A 12,873-nucleotide genomic window follows, 5' to 3' on the forward strand; every position below is an offset into this window, starting at 1 on the left:
CAAATTGTCTTTTTGTATAACAAAACCAAGCAGTTGCTTGTTAAAACATTCCAGGATAAGCAGCAACAACCATTTTCCTGAATCTTGACTAATCTTCACATTTAAAATGACACAATATATGACAGACAACACCACACAGCTGATACTGCCAGGTTTTTTTCGCCCTTGCTTCAAAGCACATGGAATGAAACAGCTCTCTGAGTAAACAAATCAAAGTGGTACTCACTTACTCCAAATGTGTGATGGAGCAAGTCACGACATCAGTAAAAAATCTTGCACTTTCCTTTGCTGACAGGCCCACATTGAAAAATGAAATTCAGACAATTTTTAAGAAACACTTACAGAATTTTTCTAATAATGTCAATCAGGAATTTTAAATTTAATGAATATTATTTCAGTGGAATGATCTTGTGCCATTCTTATCTCTCTGTAGCTGTTTACAGAGCTTGCTTGTATGCATAAAACCAGAATGTTAACTTGTGAAGTTATTCCATTCCTGCCCTTTAATCTCATTGACTGCACACTTAGCAGGTCACTGATTTCAATTTCTTGATCCACAATCAAATGCTAAGCAGTTCAGTACAAGTTCTAAAGACATGACAGCTGCAGCTAAACTGCGCTACATGCTGGTAAAATTGAACTGGATAACCTACTTACTTCATCTGACTCTGCCTGTCATGGTCAGAAAGGGTAGGCTTTGCTACTTTGAAAAAATTATTAGCTATAAATCAAAATGCAAGCTAGAAATTCTAATTGCTGGCTTTTTTAATGTCCATTTTCACCTTTCTTCACCATACGGTATTTTCAGGTTTAAAAGAGTACAAAGGGAGGAAGTTTTCCAAAACTTGTCCTGAGATATCAGATCTAAAGAAGGCCATATATGAACAGTTAATCACTCCCTCAAAAAGATGCTGCTCAGCTGAGTGAAAAACTACCTGCCAGGAGGTGCTATCATTACAAAGAAATTGGAACTATCATGAATCTCAAACAAAGCAGACGGCCAGAAGAATGAAAGCAGCCAATGCTAAAAGTGATCTTAGGGGAAAAGATAACTCCCAGCAAAAATTCCCATTAGCTTTTGCCATCTGCTTGATGATTCAGGTTTAAAATACCAATCACAACTACTACATCAGAAATAATCATAACGTGACATAATAATGCCATTAAATATTAATAACATTTATTTTCAGAAGCTAAGTTTATATTATAGGCATATTGCTTGCAAGCCACACAACCATCCTTTCAATACCAAATGAAAATATTTTCAGATTTTTGAGAAAAATTCATGCTTTAATATGCTTTTCTAGTCATAGTCAAATGTATGAGTCAATACAAAACCTAAGAGTTTTACTGAATTCCTAAATGCACTTCTAGCTTATAATGAGATTAGTTGTTCTGGTATCAGTAAGATAAAAGAGTTTTTCTGCTCTTAATATTTCTGTGCAATTTCTATCAACTGTTTACAGGTATCATATATGCATATGTTGAAAAACACATCCTTAAATTCTTGAAGGACCTTTGAAAAACTACATTTTCTATTCTGAATGCTGTCATTCAAATATTTCTTCAACTTCCATTTATGATAACTTCCCTTTGGCTATGGCATAAACTCCTATGCTTTTAATATAAAAACAGATTAAATAAATGGTGTGACTGAACTTGATTGTCAAATTTGTTTTACCTAGTTCAAGAGACTATTTTGAATAAGCTTCACGTGAGAAGGAAACTCAGATATGAAAAGCCTAATACTTTTCCCTACTCATCTTTTCCACATATTCAAATAGAAAGGTTTAGCTACAGAAGTCTGAAAAGCAGCAATACATAAATAAAAACACAAAAAAACCCAACATCATTGCAACTGTTCATTGAATTCCAAAATAAAAGGAGGGTCTATGAAAAGGATTATGCTATTCATAAAATAAAAATATCACTGGTAAAATCCCATAGAGAACACAGTTATACTACAGGAGTTCCTTTAAATAAATAATACCTCTCTGGTGCTTGCAATTATTCCAAAATGCAACTTCTGCTGAATTGTGTGTACACAGGTATTGTTCTCCATATAAATTCACAGGTAAATCTTAACAAAGAGATAAAATGGGGAAACTGGGAAAAAAGTCTTCTAGAAATTAATGCAGCAGGAACAGTTATTTAAAAACAGTAATAAGACTTGAGGCAAGTGCTGCATTTGAGAGGATTGTACGAGGTGAGAAAATATGCAAAGAAAGATAAAAGAACACACACACACAAGAAATAGAAATGCTACATGAATAGCTAAGTGCTGAAGAACCAATAAACTACAAATAAAATACGGAGGGATTTAAATGAATTTAACTGTTCTCAAAAGATTTAAGATAAAGATGAAATTTTGCTAAAAAATTGACACTATTTTTATGTTTTAAAACAGAATTAGTTGAAGATACCTGAAAAAGACAAACTGAAATACTTGCTTGATAACAGCTCTGGAGGCTTTACCTCAAATGCGTTTTTTATAGAATTTGGTAAGGAAGGAGGGAAGGGTGAAACCACAAGACAAATGATGAATTCAAGGCATGGAAAACCCACACGCACCTACACACACACCAGAGCACAGCTATGCATCTTTAAATCTGAGAAAGACACCTACAAGTAACAAGTTGGTCCAAAGGACAGAGGAGAAAATAGCACTGAAGAACTATCAGGCATAAAAAGGTTTCTGGAGTTCAGCGACGATGACTTGCCTCCATACTTTAATATGCAGTCAAGGGGAAATATAATAAAATAATTGCAAGATTTATGTGGCACAAAATGTGAATGACCTTTGTTATGAGAAAAAAGAACAGGCAGATGGACAATTTCCTGCCTTTTACACAATGCTATGCCTCAAATCCCACAATTTCCATGAACGTTTTCAACTGAATCAGTCCCTGAATGGGACCAGTTACAGTGCAGACTTTGCTGTGTCATTTCCAGACTGTTCAAAGAACGGGGATATGGATCAAACATTTCAGAGCTCTGAAACTGTGGGCTGTATGAACTAGATAGATTTCTTTTTTAAAAGGTTAAGTTCAATGTTTCTTTCCTCATAAAATGTCTACAGTGATTTATACACATTGGCTAGTTTATTCTGTGTTATCATAAAGCATCAGCAGTGCCATTTCATAAGCAGCTAGCTATTTGAAGGAAAAAAGATTATCTAATCAAATGCTGGCAGTGGGAACTCACAAGAGACGTGAAAGAACTAATGTGGCTCTGAGCTAGGACAGGCTTTCTGTAAAGCAGTATTTAGACAGACTCTGTGGGTATGAGCTCTCCTTAGGTTTATGTGTGTTAGTCGCTGACAGCATAGAGGCACTCTGCAATATTGCACTTATTAGATTTTATCTGTTTCAGCTGGCTTTTATTTGGGACTCAGTATTTCTAGAGCAAAGTCTGCTATAGACTGGAATGAGCAGAGTCAAGCAGCTATGGAGAAGTTGTTGATGGTGCATCTCAGCAATTTAACTTCCAAACCAAGTGGAATGGGAAGAGGCTAGAAAAATGGCCCTTTTTTGGATAAGAAGCATGTTAAAATGGACATCTTCCTTCCTCAACTGAACAATAACATCAGAAAAGAAATCAGGGCTGTTGTTCTTGTTCCCTTGCTGTGTTATTTTGGATTAGGAGAAATAATTACTGTGATTCATATATGTCAGTCCAGCATTTTTTTTCTATACTACCACACTGCTGATTTAAGATCAGCTTGTGCTCCCAGAACAACTTTTGCCCTTTTGCTGTCTCTCTATGCATTTTTTTCTCTTAACATACAGTTGTTTGTATTTGTCTACATAAGAAACTTTACATTTATTCTTACTGAATTGCTATTGAATTCCAAACTGTTTTCTGTCCCCCTGCTACATATACTATGCAAAATTAATAACCTTACTTTATAATCACTCTCCAAGGCATCTGAGAAAATATTAAAATCTATCAACCTCAGGACAGATTTGAAGCAACTCTCTGCTTTAATTGTGAAATGCTGATAAATCATCTATACACAGCTTTCCAAGTAATTATATACACACCTAATGAAATGATCATCTAGTCTTGTAGTCCTAGTTCACCTTTCTGAATTTTAAATGAAAAAATGTGAGAAGTTTCAATGAATTCAATACAGAAAACACCACCAACCTCTCTCCTACCCACAAGTCCTGTTACTCTGGCAAAGTAAATTAGATTGATGTGATAAACTCTTGCTAGGTCCACGCTTCCTGAAACTTTATTCTCCTGTCCTCTTTCTTATTACTAAGAGTTAAATTATTTGTTACATTTTATCCCCAGGAATTTAAGTTAAAACCACTTGTCTGTAAATCTCGGATGATGGTGGGTTTTTCTCTTTTTAGACATAGATTTCATGCTTTTGCCTTCTGCAAAATATTTCTTACCCTGTTCTTACAGGTGATGATTAATATTCTGGATTTCCTTCAGCCATTCCTCCAAGAAAATATTTCATCAAGTCAAGTGCATTCGAAAATGTGTCTGTATGCTGTCCTTTCTCCACTATAGTTGGTATTTTTAATTCTGTTTTACTGGTTTTAGCTCTGCTAACCATCTAAGTGGGCATGACCTTTTAAATTTAGATTTAAAGATAAACATTTTTGCCTTCTTGAAGCATTTTAATGATACAGATTCCTCTCAACAAGAAGCCAACCAAAAGCTTCCTTATCTTTCATGTTACTGTTTCTCTTACTTCTTTATGGAAAGCCTTCTGAACACTATTTGGTAGACTTTCTATTAAAAATATTTTATTTCATACCTTGCAATTTCTGACTGCCCCTGTGTTTCTTCTGTTTTCTAGCTGTACAAAATGATACAACCTGCTTACATTTTGCATTCTTTTCTTTCTTGCTTTTCAGGTCATAAAAATATTAATTGTTCAAGCAAGTTGGTCTCACCTTACCCTTCCTATTCTTCCTTTACATTAAGATAATTTACCCTTGTGACTTTATGATTTCATTACTGACTTATCAGCTCCCTTTTTCTGCTTAGAATTAATTTCTTATTAGTTAGACAAGAATGCTTATTCCTGCCTTTCAGGAGTCACTGTTTTCCTCTTGCCTAGCTTCCAGAAGTATGTTTTGTTTGACTGATTTTTTTGTTTGCTTTTGTCTAGGGGACTTATTCTAGAAAAATTCAACCTTTTTGTATTTCAGGAGTTGACCGCTGGTCGTTCATATGAAAGAATTTAAATACAGTTTTTTTCTGAAGCATAATGAAGGGGAGTATGTTTGAATTGCACTGATAACATTTTTGCAATCACAAAACTTTTGCAAATGTTATTAGGGCAATTTATTTCTGCCATGTGTCGCCTCTTCAGCAGGAATACTCTGCATGGGTTAAATGGTTTTTAATGCAGTTTTGAATAGTTATATGTCACACTCTGAAAATAAAGACTGAACTGTTCATTCTGTGTGGACTCAAATCATGCAAGAGATTTTTTGCTAATAATTAATGTCACACCCTACTGGGACAAACACTATTTGCATGGCTTATAATAAAAATAATTCAAAAACACTGATGTGTTTCCCTGAAGACTGAAAGCTTGTGATGCATTTTATGAAAACACCACTGGTGAGAACCACAGCAGCATATAAAAGCTATTATTGCATTGTACATTTATTGTACAGTTTATTTCCTCTTTGATTTATCTAACTCACCAATTACCAGTTGTTGTCACTCTCATAGCAGGATATGGTGGGCTTCTAGCTCAGAGCAATGCTACTGTTTGGCAGCCACATTTTTCCCATCTCCAAATCCAAAACATTTTCCCAAATAAATTTAGGTAAATACTTCAGGCCCAGAAAAACCTTCCTGTGAGCATAAAATGATTTTAAAATATGATACCTGTAGATACTGGCAAACACAAAATTTGGTATCCAATCAATATACATTCACAAAAAAAATCTGGAATGACCAGGAACTCATGTAAAATATCATGGTCATGTAGCTAGGTCACTCTTTATACAATTGATGCTTACACATCATCTTTGTGAACTTTTCACCCACTTAACTGCCCCTTCACTCTGTACACACCTGCAGTCGCCCCCTGCTCCTTTCACACCTGTGCACTGCAACTTCCACACATACCTCATGATATCAGAGAATGGGGAGCCTTGGGGGGGACATTGAAGATCACCTAGTTGCAATCCCCCTGCCACAGGCAGGGATGTCACCCACTAGCCCAGGTTACTGTAACCATCCCAATTCCCTGTTCATTTCTACAAAGGTGTGGCAGGTAGTTTCCCATAATTCTGAATACACGCAGCCAAGGCACACATACTCTCATCTAAGCTTTTATTTCTTTATGCCAGAGCCATCCAGCCAAGGATGTAATAAATTCTAGGTTTTCCTTATAGAGTATGCATTTTCATACCCTGCTTGGGGTCTCTGGAGAACCCATCCCCCTTACTATCTGGTATTCGTCATCTCAACCTGCTTACTAGGGAATCAAACAACCAACTAAAGGTGTGGTATCACCTTACATAAAGTCACAGCTCTCAGCAGAGGAGGCAATGCTCCTGTTAACGTTCCTGTTTCCTTCCAGGCTGTTCCCACAAAATGGAGGAGCAACTTCTCCCTCTTTGACTTGAGTTAAAGGACTGAATATATTGGTGCTGCGTTGGTGAGAGTTTTGAGAAATCAGTGAGTTCCCACCTTGTCTTCTCAGACCTCGTCTAAAGGCTGCCCTCACTTTCCTATTTACTCCTCCTCCATCTCCACAGGGAACTTGTGCATTTCAATTTTGATCTCCTGGTGGTTTTTAAGTTTTCAGCTTTCTGATTTAGGTCAAATCTCACTGAAAGTCTATGCCAACAGGTATATCCAACTATTCACCTATTTTGTTTTTTTTAGAATGATGTTGCTCAATTAGATTTTAACAAAAGTATCCTTACATAAAAACTAAGGAATTTCAAAAAGCATGTTTAAGAGACCTACATGAAGTTCCCTAAAAAAAAATAAAAAAAAATTACATTAACTTTAATTCGAAGAGAAAAGTAAGTAGAAAACAAAGCTTTCTTTATATATGAGAATGTTGTAGAAAATGCCTCATACCAGTTTTTTGTTTGCAGACTATACTGACGATATTTAATAAAAACACTGGCTTTAGACTGGTGGTCTGAAATTCAATATTTTTGAGTACAACAATTTCAGGTGTGCATAAGAGACTTATCAATGTCATTATTTGATTTCACATACATGAGCATTTTCACTGGCATAAAAATGACAGAGCTATATACAAAACTTACTACTGCTATTTGATATTTCTTAAGGGAAACAAGACCCAGTTTTACCAGCTTATTTTACTGCTCATTTAATTTAGTCTCAGAAAGTGATCCACCAGTACCTTTAAGCCTTTCTCTTTATCCTTTCACTTATTCCTTAAAAGTGTCAGTAGAATAGACTTGCTATCATGGTAGTGATTGTCAGTCAATATAATGTGAGAGCTTTTGGAAAAAAAAGAAGTGGCATGGACTATTTAATTTTTGTGAAATATAAGGATAAAATGGAGTTAACTGAGTCTTGGTTATCCACCCATGATTTTCTGCCCTTTGTCAAGGCCTCCATTCAAAGACATATTTTATTATCCTTATCAGAATTTTTACTTCTCTCTCTCATGAGGATTTTATGGGCACATACTGCATTCTGGTTTTCTATTATTTCCCACTGAATTACAGTTGGTCACTGTTCTCCAAATCTATGGCCTTGCTTTTCATTCAGAATGTTATTACTGTGTAAGGGATATCTTTTATTTAATTTGGTCATTATATTTTCATTTTATTTTATTTTCATACCTTGCCCTTGACTTTGCAACATTTTTTTTACTCCCTTTTTTTATAGCTTAGTGACCTTAATACAATTGTTAAAGTTGAGATGCAACTTCTATTCTAAACTCACTTTCAGAAGCTTATAACTTTACCCAGATATTCTCTTTCAGGCTGATTTTTTTTATGCTTTGTCAGAAGGGGATTTTTGTTTGAAACTTCACAAGCATTATCTATTTGTTTTGAGTTATCCAACTTAAAAAGACAGCAGTTTTGCAGCAATCAGGACATTTTTCAGATTTTTTTGACTCTGATAATTGAAAATCAGCTTTGTTTCAGCACTTCAAAATCAGCTTTGATTGTGGAATAGTGGCTTTGCTATCTCTTTGAAATGGTCTTTAAATAATTAAGTTTTGCATGTGACATCATTATTAAATGGCTTACTGAAATGCTAGTGGTGAGGGAATTGATCTCAGAATAACTCTGTTCTACTTAATTTTATTTTACAAAGGTATTAATTTTTTGTATGAGAACTACATTTAGCTTTACTTTAAATATTTTTAATGCCAGTTTCATCCCACTCTTCATGGAGCATAGCCCAAAGAGATGCATTACAGTATCCAATCAATCTGGATTCTCTATAGTACATAGGAGTAATGCAACATGTGCAATGAAAAATAAACATTTCCTTTGTACTGGTGAAATGACGAGGAGTAGCTTTGCTTCATTCCACCAACAAACTATTGTATCTGTAATGTGTTTGAAAAAGCTTTTCCTTAAAGATCCAGTGAGAAATTCTGTATAACTGTAAACCCAAGAGGAGTACTGGGAAGCTTTGCACAGTATCTTGTTTGTCATCACAAAAGAAATATTATTCCAGAAAATGTCAGTGCACAATACCATCCCTACGGTGTGCTTGTACTCCGCATTTTCTGCTGTTCCTTTTTTTATCACAAAGACTTTCATAGTCCTGGTAAGCTACCATTTTATGCCCTCCACATGAAAGGTGGTGTTGGAGTCTTACGAAAAAGAACCAAGAGCATGGCTGACCAACAGAGATTTTATACATTTGCAGAGTCAAAGTAAAGTTGAGAAAGACACTCTTTGGGCATTTCTTTGATCAGCTAACAAAGAAATACAAAAACTTGCAAACATTTTTAATTGGGGGTAGTCCTTTTAGTAAAAAAAAAGTGTCATTATTTTAAGGTCCAAACTGACACAAACTACCATTTTTCACATTTGTACTTACACCAAATAGACTTAAACCTCAAATCACTATTACACTTTTTACTCTGACATCCAACAACATGAAGACTGCAGGTGCCACAAAAGGAGTAGAAAGACATGGTTTTTCAGCATCTGTGTGAGCTGCTTACTTTATGAATTTTGTGATTTACTTCTGAGTTGGGCTACAGGCTAGAATTATACCAGCCACATAATGAGGAGAATTCTTCTTTAGCATTCAAAACTTTGAATTTTTATCCTGGCTAAGCTAAAAATGCCAGTCAATAGATTCATTTTAATCTAAGTCTTATTGTTCTGGTCCTAGCTTTTTACTCCATCATTTTGCATTGATTAAGCACCTCCTGCTTTTTTACAATAATGTAATAATACAATCCTCAGTGCCTCAGGAGGCCTTCATATGAAACTTCATATAAAAAGCAATAAATAGGCTTATTTGATTCATATTTATTTTCCTTTTCATTTATAAGTGATTTCCTGCATTCAGCCCATGTTTCTCTTTCCTGTTCAAATACAGAAATCTTTTAGAAAATTGCTCAAATAAGCCTCTTGCACAATTAGAATCCTGCCCTTGGTGGCTGCCATTCTCAAGCAGCATATCCTGTCCTGATTGCATTATTGTTCCCCCTCCAGTGATTCAGTGATAGATCTGCTTATTCATACCAAATCTTCCACTAACACCTAGTTTTGATAATTTACAAATTGATTTGCACTTGTCTTACTGATTACGAAACTGTAGTCTGGATATATAAGCAAGAAAGCTCAGGCATCTCTTGTGGTCTGGGACAGGCTACTATAACCAGAACTTTTTCATCTACTAGCTGAAGCAAATACAGGTTGATATAAAATTACTACAATTTTCTATCATGTGCAAAGTGTTTCTTTCTATCAAATGAAGGAGAATAATCTTATCCTGTATGTCAGTGAAGTATGAAGACAGAATACAGAGCTCTGTTTTTTGTACATGCAGAATTAATCGGCAAATCCCATTAACAGTTTATTTTTCCTTTCTGATTTTTGCACTCCATGTGTTTTCTGATGGGCCTCATGATAATACATTGTCCCCTGACTGTCACACATAGTTCTAGGCACTTCACTGAAGAGGAGAGGAGTAGTAAGAAAAACTAGTTCCAAGTTCTCTACAGTCATAAACTTCCATTATACTTAAGACTGGATAGAACTATGAGTTCATCTAATATAATCTCCTGAGCATCATAAGCCATTAAACATCACCCAGATACTGCTACATGGAGCCCAATTACTTTAATTAGACAAGAGCACTTCAGTCGTCAAGAGACTAAACTGTGCTGTGCCACAGGCATAGTCCAAAATAGACAAAGATGTCATCAAGCCTGTGGCTCTTCAAATAACAAAGAATTTCTAGGTGAGAAATGCCCCCTAAACTCCTGCAGATGGTATTTAGCTCATCCACCAACTCTGGTATAAAATGTCAAGCTTCTGACAATAAGCCTGAGAGTAAATTTTGACTTTCCTTCAAATTCAGTGATCAATTTATCCTGACCTGAGCATGACAACATGATTCACTCAATGGGTTCCTAAAAGCAGGAATCTCTCCAGAGAAGGTACTTTTTTAGGGAGGTATTTTTCCAATCTATGTGCTAAAATCAGTTTAGGGTAAACTGTGGACATTAAATTATCCACATTTTTGCATTGGAGTTACTGTAAAATGCTGTTCTCTTTCCACAGGTGAATAAAATGGAAGCCCGGGCATCTTTGGCTCTGGAATCTAAGTACTGAACAAGTGACAAAGCTGAGTATCTCTAATTTGTATCCCAAATCCCACTTTGGTATCCCTAATATGAAAATCCCAAGCACCCTTCCAGGGGATTGTTTGATCTAACAGTTTACAAGGACTAAGAGTTAGCTGATAAATCCTAAAATCAACTACTGATGTGATTTTTAAACCCACCTGCTATTTTATCTCACCCCTCAATTTAAAATGGGTCTCAAATGCTTGCAACTTTAGCTCATTCCTATTTCAGACAAATTGGTTAAATTGGGAGAATTTATCCTCTGCAAAACAATTGCTGCAAATCCCAGTCTGAGCTGGTTTACATTCACAGACATCAGTTTTATCCTCTCTAGGTCCTAGGTCTGTGTGTCCAGTTTTGACTGATCTTTACAAGTAAGAATTTGATTTTATCCTAGTTTTCTCTAACACAATTTCCTTGACTCAAATACAGTGTTACTCTTATATCTGTGATTTCTCTAGATTACAAAGAACATAATCTTCCAGCCTCTTTTGGGTAACTACCTCTTTTCTCTACTTCCTTGATTCTGTCTTAGAGCACATATGACAGATTGTAAATTATTTTAAATTTTACCAGGTAGGCCACAAAACAATAAGTCAAGCAAAAACAACTGAAGACACTGCACTTTCAATTTGCAATGTGTAAGTACAAAGCCATCTTCCAGATGTCTGCATGATGCTGAAGTCAGGTAAAAGCTATAACCTATATAAATCAAGGGATACAGAATTTTATCACATGATATGAGTCATCCCATAATATTCTGGACATCTAGCAGATGAAACTAATAAAATTTCAGTCTTAGCTCACATGGAATGGAAGACACTCACATATTTTCTAACTGTATTTTTCTAGCTAGTATTCATGATTTGGATGTAAAGGAAAAAGCAGTTACTCTTTTACTATTAAACCAAGTGCAAGCAATTGATTTGTTTTCTGTGTAAAAAGTATTTATTTTCTTTTGCTAGTCCTGTGAATTAATGTGATCCATATTATTAAAAATGGAAACATTTTCTAGATTGCTTTATCCACTCAGTGCTAACAGCTGAGTTTCATATCAGATCAATGAATTGCCCTGTGCTGTAAGACATGGGCAATGGAAATCAGTGCAATTCTGGGGTAAGCACTTTATTAAAACATTAACATTCTACATCTTAAAAAGTGCCATGCGTTTACAGTTAATTTAAACCAATGTAAAACAGTACCAACCCCGCCCCCCCCCCCACAAATCTGAAAAGAATTCTGGTCAGCCTCTCATATTTTAGCAATTGAACAACTTGCTCAGCTACTGAAGCCATAATGTGTCAACAAGATGGAATTCCACTTTCTAAAGGCTAGAGTGCCCACTCAATAGAAGAAAGCAATACATGATTACTGCTTAGAGCTTGTGGCACAGTGCTAGCAACTCAACATTTAGCAATAATGGAAAATGTCTGTCTCATTTTCATTCCCATTGAAAACTCTCCCTATACAATATTATGAAACACTCCTGCTGTGAGTTGGTTTCTTAATCGCAGCAATATCTTCAGCTATTGCCTTTTCCATGGTCACACCTTTCTGGTGAATTCTCTTAAAAGCAAAAATTTAATGACATACGGAACAAGGACAGATACCTGAAATGTAATAACAAGGAGTAACCCTTCAATTTTGCGACGGCTACTAGATAGCAGCAATCTCCTATTTCCATTTTACTGCTTTGCAAATGACATAGGGGTCTCAGGACCTTTTGTATTCTGCATTATTCCTCTGTTTTTCAAAACTGTGGAGCCTCTATTTTCTGCTTCTGCTTCAACTTCCATTTCCATCTTAAAACTAAGGGAAAAATCCAGATCATTGTACAAACAGCCCTTTTTCACCCATGACCTTTTATTCATCTGATTATAAAATTTAAAAGATTTTTTCAGTGCAAGTACCTTCAAAGGTTGTCCTGAATTACCACTACTCATCTTGACTATCTTTATATCCCAAATTATTTTAACAGCTGCCTATTTTCTCTTTATATACATTGAACATTCTCCTGGTCCTACCAACAGAGAAACAAAGTACAAGTCCTGAAACACATATTTATACCTACATCTTTG

The 12,873-nt window shown here is 35.5% G+C and overlaps 1 protein-coding gene across 1 annotated transcript in view; it reads right to left on the reverse strand.

Moving 5' to 3' along the window:
• The window catches only part of PRKN (parkin RBR E3 ubiquitin protein ligase), a 675,490-nt gene that overhangs the window by 91,066 nt on the left and 571,551 nt on the right, over positions 1–12,873 (reverse strand). The gene's annotated exons all lie outside the window — the stretch shown is intronic.

The sequence above is a fragment of the Molothrus aeneus genome, chromosome 3 (assembly GCF_037042795.1).
Source record: "Molothrus aeneus isolate 106 chromosome 3, BPBGC_Maene_1.0, whole genome shotgun sequence".
Taxonomy (NCBI): Eukaryota; Metazoa; Chordata; class Aves; order Passeriformes; family Icteridae; genus Molothrus; species Molothrus aeneus.